The sequence below is a fragment of the Carcharodon carcharias genome, chromosome 14 (genome assembly GCF_017639515.1).
Source record: "Carcharodon carcharias isolate sCarCar2 chromosome 14, sCarCar2.pri, whole genome shotgun sequence".
NCBI classification, from domain to species: domain Eukaryota; kingdom Metazoa; phylum Chordata; class Chondrichthyes; order Lamniformes; family Lamnidae; genus Carcharodon; species Carcharodon carcharias.
The window spans coordinates 148,385,176-148,398,201 of record NC_054480.1 but is presented as its reverse complement, the minus strand read 5'-3'; positions in this window follow the sequence as shown (position 1 = coordinate 148,398,201).

Here is a 13,026-nt window from a genome sequence, read left to right as displayed (position 1 = left end):
AAGAATGTCTCCTAGCCAATGACTCCTTGTTATGATGAGCAGGGTTCATGTCACTCAGATGTGAAACCTTGGTTCCTGCACAAGATAAAGGCAGGTGTCTCAGTCCAGGACGCATTACTGAGCACTTCAGTGATGCTGGTCATTGCTGCCAGAATGTCATGGGCAGCCTCACAGAGTTCCGCCATTCTCTCTGTGTGCTCTTAGCACCTTTGAGCTGGGGCTGGCCCCCATCACACCAGCCTCTGTGTCCGGTGACACTGTGATCCTGAAGGGGTCAGGTTCTGAAGGCTGACAAAGGATCAGGTGCCTTTAAAGTTTCATGGCTGAGTCTCCATGATATGAACCTGATCACAGAGCACAAGCGAGCTGCCCTCAGCCACAGGAGTCAGGCGCTCACAGAGACAATGTGAAGATCTATGGAGTGTCCTCACTGCATGTCATCATCATCCTCCTGCAATCTAGGGACTATTAGGGTCTCTGCTGCGTCTCCATGATATGACCCTGATCACAGAGTGCAGCCAGGCAGGAGACAGATATTCTCAGAGGCTGTGTGAAGATCTATGGAGTGTCCTCACTGCATGTCATCATCATCCTCCTGCAATCTAGTGACTATTAGGGTCTCTGCTGCGTCTCCATGACAAGACCCTGAGCACTGAGGGTATGTGCGCTGACATCAGCCACACAGGAGTCACATGTTCACAGATAAAAGGTGAGGATGTCAGGACTGTCCTCACTGCCTCTCGCCATCATCCTCCATGAATGTTGTGGTTATCAGGTCCTCTCGAGCGAGCCTGTCTCATCTGGCCAGTGCGATGGTCTCATCACCAGCATCCTCGCCTTCAAGGACCTCATCACCTTCATCCCCTACGACATCTTCCTCATCGGAGGATACGAGGAGCTCCTCCATCCCCTCCTCACTCAGATCCTCCCACATTGCAGCGTGTTGTGGTGTCTTTGATAAACGGACCACAGGAGACTCAGGTACAGGTTACGATCGTTTATTTGAGCAATTGCAAGGAGAGCACCATCTCAATGCAACTTGAGACAGCACTCCGCTACACTCCGCTAAACTACAAGTGTTCACCATATTTATACATTATTGGTCATGTACAAGAACATCCTCCAGATTCCGATCTTGTCAACATATAGGTTTACATTAAACAGACAAGTCTCTGGTGCAAAGGTACATGCATCATCTGACCCTACTTTCACCCTGGTGACCTTTCCCCTATATCCACTATGACCATCTGTTCTTCCCTTACTTACTATAAGGGAAGAACCCAATCTTGGTTGTTTTTCCAACCTAAGGCTCCAGTCTGACTCCCAGGGCACCCAATCTATCAGAGTTGCATTATTCTTTGTCCAGTATGGCCTTGCTGGTAATCACAAGCCCTGAGGGTGTGCAAGGTTCAAATCTCTCTCTATCCAGCCCGACCTATAACCGTTAATTACAGGCTTCACATGCTTAGGTATTTTAAGTAATCCCAGAGACCTTCAATAGATCCTTACTGCATCCCTATACTTTCTACTGTATCCTTATATTTCCCCCCTAACACAGCACCAGGATGTGTAGCATGCAGCAACCTATGATGATGTGCAACACCCTCTGGGGCCTGTATTGCAGGCTCCACTGGACCTACCAAGGCACTGGAACCTCATTTTCAATATGCCAATCGTTTGATCCACCAACCCAGCTTGTGGCGTGAGCCTCATCGTACTGTCTTTGTGCTGTAATGTGAGGCGGCCACACATGGGTCACCAGGCATGTCCCCTGCGGGTAGCCCTTGTCCCTAAGGAGCCAACCCTGCAGCCTCTATAGAGCCTGGAAGATGTCAGAGCTCTGAGACCTGCTGAAGATGTTGGAGTCACGGACGCTCCCTGGGAATCATGCAGGATGCATTTGTGGTAGTCGCAGACCAGTAGAACATTCAACAAGTGAAAGCCCTGGCGGATGATATACTGGAAATGCTTGTTGCCACAGAGATCTAAGTGCCAACCTGCACCTGTGGAAAACCAGAGATCACTGCAGATCCTCGCTCTCTTGCTTCCTGGATTTCCTAATCCTGATTGAAATGCACAAAGTTCTGTGCCTTGGCTAAGAAGGTGTCCGTGATCTCCTGGATATATTTGAGTGTGCAAGATCCCACACGGGTCACCTGTGGAGCACTGGAAGGTGCCACTGGTGTAAAAATTGAGTGCCATGGTCACTTTCATGGCCACTGGCAGTGAATACCCTCCAGGTGCCCTTGGCGCCAAATCCTGCAGCAGGTGGCATATGTGACTGATCAGTTCCCTAGACATCCACCATCTTCAGCAACACAGGTTCTTGGTCACCTGCAGGAATAACAAGCACCATCTAAAGGCCTTTTGTAAAGGGATTCTACAACTTTCCAGTGATCCAGTTGCTCTGCAGCCCCCTAAACCGCACATTAATTTGCAGCCTGCACCCGAGGGTTGGAAAGTTCTGGATCATTTGGTGGCCCTTTCATGCTTTTGTGTCTCTTGAGTGGGCAGAAAAGCTTTAGAGGCTCGATTCCCAGCAGGTCAATGGAGCAGCTGCTGAATGATCGCAGCAGTGGAAGAAATTTCACTTTTGACAAACTTTTCCAAGTGTGTGGCAGCTTCCCTCACCCTCCCCCCACCCTCACCCCCACCCCACCCCCAGCATATGCTTGTATAGTTCCATCAGCCTGTGCTGCCTCGGCCAACATTCCCACCAGCTCCACCCACACTGAAAACCAGCCGGGGACAAAATGACTTGCCTGTGTCCCTCCAGAATGCATAGCGCCTCTTCCTTGATGACCCACAGGCAACCCTCACAAGTGCTGAGCAAGATTGTGTGCACTCACCTCCAAGACCCCTTGAAGTTCAGCTCGCCAGGCAATCGTAAATCACGCTGTTCTGAAGTCACACCGACGCGGGGTGTAAATTTGACGTGTGGGGGATGTTTCTGGCATGTGGGCACAATGATGAGAAGCAAATGCATTAAAAATAAGTTCCCGAAGTTGGATGGTGGGAAACGCCGCCCACCATTGACGGGTGGAGCGGACAATCGCAAACTGGTTTCACAATGGTGTAAAACCAATTTTTGGCTTTCTCACCAAACTGCCCACTCATGCCATCAAACACATCCATTGCCAATGGCAGTGGAAAATTCCGGTCTGTAAAAGATTTGTCAAATTACTTGGAGATGTTTTAACATATGCGTTTGGTGCATTTTTTTTCCGCAGAGTGGCCCTCAACAGCTCCAAGATTCAGGGATCATTGACCATGAGCATCTCAACAGTCAGAGCAGAATTCTCCACCTCTGCAGAGGCCATAGGAGTTGCATCATTTCTTTTTGTGTCAACTCACATAAAATGTAGTATTTTGCATGTTTCCCGTGTTCCCCATTGATGCTGCCATGTGTCAACTCATTTCTTCAATTGCTTAGAGATGAATGTGAAGAAGGCATGAATTGATGAGGACCAAATGATGGATAGTTGACTACAGGATTGCTTTCTGTTAGTGCAAGTCCATCACCTCCCTTGTGCATTTGTACAGTCAACTGGGAGACACTCAATATATCTCAGTGCAGAAGCAAAAATATTGATGTTTATTACCAATGGTAATATGTAGCCACCAGATCCAACAGGGTCTCTACTAGGAAGCTGCAGATATCTGTGACCACCCACTGTAATAATCGGAAGCACTGTTCTTCCAATAGGTCAAGGAAGCTGAGGTTCCTGTTGGGTGAGTAGTGCCCCTGGCCAACTTGACCTTTCTGGTGCTCCTTATTCTGCTGTCCACCTGAAGCTCCCTCAACAATACAACCTTGCTGTTGCTGTTGCTGTTGCTGTTGCTGCTGTTGCTGTTGCTGCTGCTGTTGCTGTTGCTGCTGCTGCTGTTGCTGCTGAAGCTGTTTGTCTTCCACATCCAAAGCCCAATCTAATGCAGGCATGACATTCTCTGATGTTCTCTGTGTGAAGACTTCCAAACTGTACAAATAATTATTTCACACAAAGTATACTCACCAAACCAGGAAACTGAAAAAGCAGCTGGGAACACTAACCCTTTATTAATCTCAGGGTTCCTGATCTTTAACTAGCCTCATGAAGTGCCATTCAATCTGGTCTTTGCTTTAATGCCAAGTTTCCCAAAGCCTGGAAAATTTGTGTAGGAGGCATTAGGATCAAATCACAATGAAAAACGAATTACTTCAGCCTAATTTAAATATTAAAAGAACTAACTTGCCTCTCCAGAGGGTGTTGCAAACAAGTCCCCAAACCCTTTGTGGTCATAATAGGAGGGGCAAAAACACTTCTGAGTTTTTGGAACTTGTCAAATTCAATTGTGATAACAGAAGAAATTAATTCCAGTTCTATGGGGTAACCACAGATCTCATTTTGCTACTAAAAAATAATCCATCTATCTCTCCTCCACTGTACTTTTGAAGCATCTGAATCCATGTTCATCTCTGCACCAGCAGGTGTTGGATGTAACCATCACTGCAAATTTCCATGTTAATAAACTCAAAAGTAGAGCTATTAGAACCAGCGATGTAAATGATACAATTGAAATTCTGAATCTGTTCGTAATGAAGCATACATGTAACTCATGTGCCTGTTATTTATATTGATTATGCAATAAAAATAAGGCTAAGGTTTAACTGTTCTAATCATTTTATGATTATTAATGATAATGTTATAACTATCTGAGTCAATGGTAATTTTTATATATGATAGCATTGACTTCCTACTGCAAAAAGGCTATGAAAGTCCCTGGTCATTATTTCATAGTGCCTTTATTAGCAGGTTCAAACTTTAAAGACATAAACATAATGATCTCTCCTTACTTACAGTGAGCAAAAATTTTAATCCAAGCATATCGTTTTTTACTGGTTATTCATCAGTATTCAGTAATATTACTTGCCCAATGGCTAGCTTTTACTACTGGGTATTTACTTTTTGTGTGATCATACACGCTGGGAAAGAAAATATTTCCATCCAGATAGTATAATATATATTTTGTAGTCTACACAAATGGATGAGCTCTCAATTGTGCAATGAGGGTTATATTATAATGAGCGACCACTGGTCACTCTTAACCAGAAATGTGGTACATAGTAATCAATTTTGCTCCGCAGGGAGCCAATCACACAGTGCCATTGCAAATGACAGGTGACCCACCATGGCTGGAACACCGAAACAAAAAATCCAGAATCAAAACAAGATCTTTGTTGATGCAGCAAGATAATCAGGAATACAGTGCTTGAAATGGTGGTGGAAGATGATCCTCTATCAAAGGAGAATTGGATGTGTTCTTGAAAAGGAGTCAATAGGGAAAGATCAGGAATTGGGCCTAATTGGGTAGCACATTCAAAGAGATGACACAGACACGATGAATCAAATGGCCTCTTTCCATACCTCACGATTCTATGAACCCGCTTAAATTGGATCTTTAGGTGGTCCAAGTACTCGATCCATCATATCTTCAGCTGTAAGGCCTATATGCTCATATACATATACACATGAATATATTCATACATATATACAAAGCAGAGGGAAATAGCAGAAGGGTCCTGAAGACCAAAACATTCATCTGTGCCAACACTTGGGGGAGATGGTGACATAGTGGTAATGGCATGACAGCAGATCCAAAATGATCTTTGTAGCCTTTGGCAATGTTTTACTCAGTCTAATCATTACACGTGCGTAAATCTGAGGAGAGAATATATTTAACATTGAAGCTTAAGGCCTCTGCTCATGGGAACTCTGGCACAGATGTCCTCAGAATCTCCTGAAGAATCCTTATAACTGTCATTGAACAAAAGGACTGAGCTGTTGCTTGGGTGGTAACAGTAAGTGACATTGGTAGCTGCAAAATGATTGGATAACTTGGTTCGACACCTGAAAAAACCAAAGATAATGGTTTAATCAATTCAAAACGGGCTCCATGAGAAGTTGTCACACAGTTTTACACATTTTTGTGCTTTGAGTTGTATGTGGTGGGTATGGGTGAGTAGATTGAGTGAGAATGATAAAAATGGCACTAGACCTCAGCTTGAGTGGTCATCAACTTCACCATCCCTCACCCCTTTCTGCTGCCTCAGCATCGATTAGCCCAAGTGGTATCTTTAAAAGGTCTGAGGAGGTAGTAGTTTCTTCTGTGTAGGCTTATAGCTACACCCTACCTTATCCTGCATAACATTAATAAACAAAGGAGAGATGCAGAAGAGTTTCACATTTAGGAACATATGGAGCTATAAGTAAGGGCCATTGTGCAGACAACAGTAGATAAGTCTACATGTATTATACGATAGTAAGGGAGAAACTAAAATGCAACTTTCTGGAAAAGTTGTAAGCAAAGGGTGCATTGTAAAGTAGCTATTGATGAGTTCAAGAATGCCCTGTGGTAAAATGACCATTAATAGTAAATGTTGTGGTAAGTTTGACAAACGAACCACAGGAGGCCCAGGTACAGGTTACGATTGTTTATTTGAGCAATTGCAAGGAGAGAACCACCTCAAAACAGCTTGAGGTAGCACTCTACCAAATTACAAGCATACAGCTTATTTATACATCACTGATCACGTACAAGAACATTGTTCAGATTCCAATCTTGTCAGCATACACACAGGCATAGCTTTCTCCTCCTATCTACGCTGGGACCATCTGGCCTTTCCTTACCTATTGAAGAGGACACTTAATCTATATTGTTTTCATCCTCTGTTTCCATTCTGGTTCCCAGGGTCTTTCTGGTGATTGAAGGCTCTAAGGGCGAGCAAAGTTCATCCAGTAACCCTGAACTGTTAATGTACTTGATGGAGCTGTCTGCCTGCAGATTCTAAGTAATTTCCTTTCCATAAATTCTTGCTACACTCCCCCTAACAGTAAGCATTGAAATAAGGGAAAGGTAGAGTAAGAGAATTAAAATTGCATGCGCTCTGCACACTTTAGTGTCCTACTTAAGAAATATTGGCTGGAATTTTGCAGACCTGCCCAAGCGGGTCTCATCATGGGGGATGTGAGGGGTCAGCCAAAAGCGCATTGATTTTGGGTGGACCAGATTAGCTTAAACAGAGCAACTGAGCACTCCTATATACTTGAACCTCTGTTCTTTGAGTTACTATGCACATTGACATGGATTACTAGCCAGAACCATATTTTAACCCACTCAAATTCCATTCACTAGCACAGAGTTAAAATTAGGCCCTCCACTTCTGCCATGTATTTTGGGCCATTCCTCTAATCTAAACAAGTACTGTCGAAGGGTCATGAGGATTCGAAAGGTCAACTCTTTTCTTCTCCGCCGATGCTGCCAGACCTGCTGAGTTTTTCCAGGTAATTCTGTTTTTGCCTCTAATCCTTTGGTTGTCAATGATAGCTTCCCTCCTAAGACTCACTTTCTCTGAAAAATCTCAGCAGCATCTTGGTGCTATTCCTCAGCCTATTCTATATTCTGCCTTATTGCAATGTAAGTCATGATTCCACAAAGTATTTTTTCAGACTCAGGTGCTGCATCATGACACATCACCCACCCACCAAGTCACAATTCCCTCAATATGAGCATCACAACTGGTTTACTTATCCACATAGATGGGTTAAATCACTAAATTTTGAACAAGCCTCCAATCGTATCAAGCTCTTTATATCAACTTCTGTTGGTACCCAGACCAGAAGATTTGCCATCTTGAGCTTGAATAATTGTTATATGGGAGATTTGAACCTGTAGGGCTGGATTTTCATGGAGTCAGAATGGCTTGGGAACCCTTTAAAAATAACAGCCGGGACCCAATTCTGGGATTCTTGACCCCATTCCTGGAGTTTTCAATTTTCAAGATTGCCTTTTAAGGGTGCAGGCTGATTTGGGTCAAAAGCCTGCACCCTGCACTCTGGACTTGTTGTTTTAATGGGCTAATGGATTTTGGGGCTCTCAGCCAAGCCTCATTATGTATTCTTGGCTGAGAACCCTGGAATCCATTAGAGTACTAAAACACTTGAGCTCTAGAGAAAACATTGCTTGATTGACAGCTCTGGCTCTCTGATCTCTGCTGTCAACTGCACAATGTTTATTTACACAAGGTTAAGAGGTTTCAAGTGCTTGCAGTTTCAGCTATTGAAATGTTAAAGGGTCTGGATGACTGACACTTCTTTGCCCTGTAACAAAAGGTCTTTTTAAAATGACATAGTGGTAACTTATGGATGAATGACTGTTTTTCTAGAGCTTATTTTTACACATCCCATTGTCATGTTGGGGTTCATTGGTTGTATACAGAGTATGGTAGGTCCATGGGCATAGAATTGCCACAGTTTGACATATGGATCATGTGGAGCCATGGGGCTGGTTGGAGGAGCATGACTTGGCAAAGGGAGCATGAGGGGTCATGGGGATTGTGTGTAGATGCATAGCTTGGCATGGGGGGTCATGGGGGGGTGGTGACAGGGCGTAGCTTAGAATGGGGGCATGAGGAGCCATGGGGGTGGGTGGAGGGACATACCTTTTCATCAGGCCATGAGGGACCATGGGGGTGGGTGAAGGGGCATAGCTTGGCATAGAGGCCATGAGAGGCCATGGGATGGGTGGAGGTGCATAGTTAGGCATTGGGGTCATGAGGGCCATGGGGGAGGACAATGGACATAGCTTGGTACGGGGGGACATGGCAGGTCATGGGAAGCGGTTGGAGGGGCATAGCTTGGCATTGGAACATGAGGGGTCAGGGGGTTGTTTGGGTGGAATACCTTGGCATGGGGACATGAGGTCCCATAGGAGGGTGGGTAGGAGGCATACAGTTGCATGGATGGGGCATAGGGAGTGTGTGGGGTATGAAGGGTGAGAGCTGGAAGGCCTTGGTATTTTATTATAACGGGGATGAAGCCCCACAGCACCAAGGCGGGCCTTTTAAACTGTCCGCCTTGGCACCCCACAGCCCCTGTGGCTGTCTCCAAACTTTTTCTCAGATTGGCTGGCCCCACTGTAGCCAGCACCCGTCCCATCACAATGAAAATTTCATCTCCTGAAGCAGGTGGGCTGAGCCAAGAATTTTTCTGACTCCCGCTAACCATCTTGAGGATGAAAATCTGGGCCCTAGGTAAACAACAAGCTAGAACTATCAAGACACCAAATGGTCCTCCATTAGAAAAGACGGCATCTCTTTCTCCCTGGGTTTGTTTAAAGATGATTTTACCTGTCCAACAGGACTGAGGGATCCAAAAGGAAATGATATGTAGCTCTAATTATCATGCCCAAAGTTAAACTGCTTCCTCTCCATCATATGGTTTTAGGCTTGAACCTCAGGATCTCCTTTTGTTCAAACATACTATACCATTTAAGTGGCCAATTTTTAGCTTCACTAAGAAGTAAGGCAACTTATGAAAGGAAAGATTCAAGAGGTAAGAAAAAAGTGCTGGCACTGGTTTAACACGTCTTTTGTCAAGTGATGATCACAGGCCATATCCTGAATCATCCCATTCCAAATACCAAGCTGAGACAGATCACCAAGAAAAGAAAGACTTTAAGAGGTCATTTATTTTTTAAACCATCACACTATCATTTGATTTAAGTGTTTCAAAATTTCACATTGTTTGGTTTATAAATGTTATTTAACCACAGCAATATTGACTGAATTTTGGAGCAATCCTTTCACAGATTTTTGTCTTTCTTATCCATGGTCTCCATTTTTCCATAAAGTTGCAAGATTTTGTTACCAAAGATGTCCCTCTGCTTATCTGCATGTCCTGCCAAGCTGTTCAGGTAAGTTGTATGGTCATGTTATGTGATGGTAAAGGAAGTCCTTTGACTTGGTATTACACAGATTTTAGGCACTTCAACTATCACACTGATATCATCTGTCTTGCCTTCTTTTATAACTAGCTCTGTTTCTTCAATCTGCTCAACAAATCCTTGATCGGTAATTTCATTATTCCAAAAGTCTTGATCAGGATTTGGTCCAAGGACACAATCTGTTGTGAAACATAAAGATAGCTTTAAAATTAGTTACTTCTGTGTTCTTTATTTATAAGGCAGAAGATGAACAGTTTTTCTGCATGAATGATTATTAACTGGATTTCCACTTCTAACTGAGCCAGTGTGACATTGCTCATGGGAAGTCATTTAGGTTTTTTAAAACCATCACAATATCATGTGACTTATGCCAGCAGTTTCCTCATCACTGTAGTGTAACCAATTTAATGAATCAATATATTCTCCATGGTTGATAGTTTTGCACATTTTACTGATACTAATAGGCACAGGCCTCAACTTCAGAAAACTTAAGATGCAATAATGTTATATACATTATAAAAGATATACAGCCCCCATGCCTGCATAGTCACATTGCATTATTGGCTAAAGATGCAAATAATTTCATTGATTTGTTTATTCTTCCCCTTTCCCACCCCTAAAACTATTTTTCTCAGTTATAATTATAAAAAGTATTCTTTCACCCTTTACTTGCCATGGCTTGGTGGAGCATGGACTAAGAAAGCTATTCCCATAATCAAAAATACAATGCTCAGAAACAAAAACAAAAATGCTGGAAAAACTCAACAGGTCTGGCAGCATTTGTGGAGAGAGAAACAGAGTTAACATTTTGAGTTCATATGACTCTTCTTCAGAGGTAAAGAGAAGTAGAAATGTGATGGATTTTATACTATTTAAGAAGGGGTGGAGCAGGTAGAGCATGACAGAAGGTCAGAGATAGATGGGAGCTAAGGAGAAATTGACAGATGTCATAGCCACAAGACAGAGGGAGTGTTAATGGTAGTGGTAAAGAGTAAAGAAAGGGCGAATAGTGGCATAAATGTAACAGCAGAATGCGTTAATAGCAGAACCAACCAGAATAAATCGTGTGAAATGCCTTGGAATATTTTACTGTGATAAAAATGCTATATAATACAAAGCACAGTTGTTTTTGAAAAAGGTCTCTTTATAAGGTGGTTTGTTGAGGAGCCAGACATTGCAACTGGTGAATAACCATCTGAGCGTTGTATGAAAGCAAAATACTGTGGATGCTGGAAATCTGAAACAAAAACAAAAAATGCTGGAAAAAATCAGCAGGTCTGGCAGCATCTGTGCAGAGAGAAGAGAGTTGATGTTTCCAGTCTGTATGACTCTTCTTCAGTTAACACAAATGTGTTTATAGTTTATAGTCTGCATGCTTGATGTTTGTCTTGGTTAAGGATTTGCTTCTTGTCTGATCCCTCCTACTTCTGAACTATTCTTTACTGTAGTGCTATGCAAGGCTGTTCTCTGTGCACCTTGTTTCTCCTCTCTAATGTTTCATCCTGGTGCCTATCTCTCTCCCAAATTAATTCAAATCCTCCTCCACCAGTTTCACCAATCCTCTTTGTTATTTTATGAACGAACTCAATTAAGTTTAGCAGGCACAATTTGTCTTTAACAAATCTGTGTTGCCTGTCATTTATTAACCCAGAGTTTTCCAAGTGAAAGTTAATTTTGTCCCAGATTATGATCTCTAGAAGTTTTCCCACCATCAGCATTAGACTGACTGACCTCTGAGATTATCCCTCTCCTCTTCTTTGACATTTACAATCCTCCAGTTCTTTGGCAGCATTTGCATATCCAAACAGAATTGAAATATTGTGACCAGAATCCCTGATAGTCAACCCATACTTTCTTTCATATTCTTAAATTATATCTCAATTGCTCCTTGCAAATTAGAATTGACAATTTGAAGAATGACTCATAGCATTCCTGAAGTTCCTGTTCATTTAAAAATGTTACTGCATACAATTGTAGGCAATCTTAAAAGTGACTTACCTGCAAAATCATGAATCAGATCCCTAATAAGATGCCCGACAATGGCATATGCTACAGCCAAAACAACCAGGGCCGCCAAAAACAAATAGATTACATGTTTGGGAAGATGAATGGCATCTCTTGAAGGAGGTTTATAATCCTTGTACACGATCTCTTCTCTGTAAAAGTTCTGGGGAGGATGTTCTGTTTCATCTGGGATATTAGACATATTTTCAGTGATCGCATGTGAACAAATGCTCATGTATTTCTGTAGTTACAACTTCCAGCTGCCTTGTGAATTACAAAAAGGTAGCATTGCTAAATACATATTCTGCAGATTAAACCCTGGGCTGCAGCCAATTCTTTCCTCAGGCTTTATTAAATAATGTGCTTTATCCCCTGCTGCTCTTAATCCTCTACAGTCTATTCCTACAATGGCATTGAATAGATTCATGGGCAAAACCCTAATGATGCACTTCTACTCATTTGCTAGTCACCTCTAATTAGGTTGTATAATTTAATGGTAATAAAATATGACAGATAAGAATGTTGTGCCTGCAATGGAGTTGAAATAATTTGGTCAAAGGTCAGGAACTGCAATTTTTGTGTGTTGAAACACCAGATAACTGAAAAAAAGAATGTGTAACAATAGTAAATGATTAACACAAACTCTGGGAAAATTTATATTAGCAGTACTGCACAGAAACTCTGCACATCCTGTTTAGCATTCGTCTTTATAGCCATACTAAGAACCATCAGTTGACCCAATAGTTAAAGCTGGTGGTTTTGAGTTTCAGGCACAACTAATACTTGAACCTATAATCTTTAAACTGTAATATGTGTTCTTACAAGCCTTGCATAATAAATGCCACAGTGTGAACTCTAGTTAAAATCTAATTGAGTGTTCCCTAATAACTTACTGTGTCACCAAGAATCAAAGGTGTACATCTCTCCTCTGGAAGTTGTGTGACCCAATTGCAGCTGCAGACAAGCTGATAGTCACTCTGTGTACCTGGGAGGGGTGCAAAAATCACACTTCTTCCATCCATGAGACCAAGATACTTCATTTCTCAGTTTTCCCCATTTAAGCAACACCTCTATTATCCCTATATTAGTCTATACATTTTTCCCATTTATATTGGACCATGGTGAGACAAAATTTGACATCGAGTATAATTGCTAAAACAATGTAAACTTATGTTGAATCCATCTACAGATGTTTTAATTCCCAAATTATGAATTAAAATAAATGTTGCTTTGTAAATGTTTCGGCTTGTGCATTTAAAC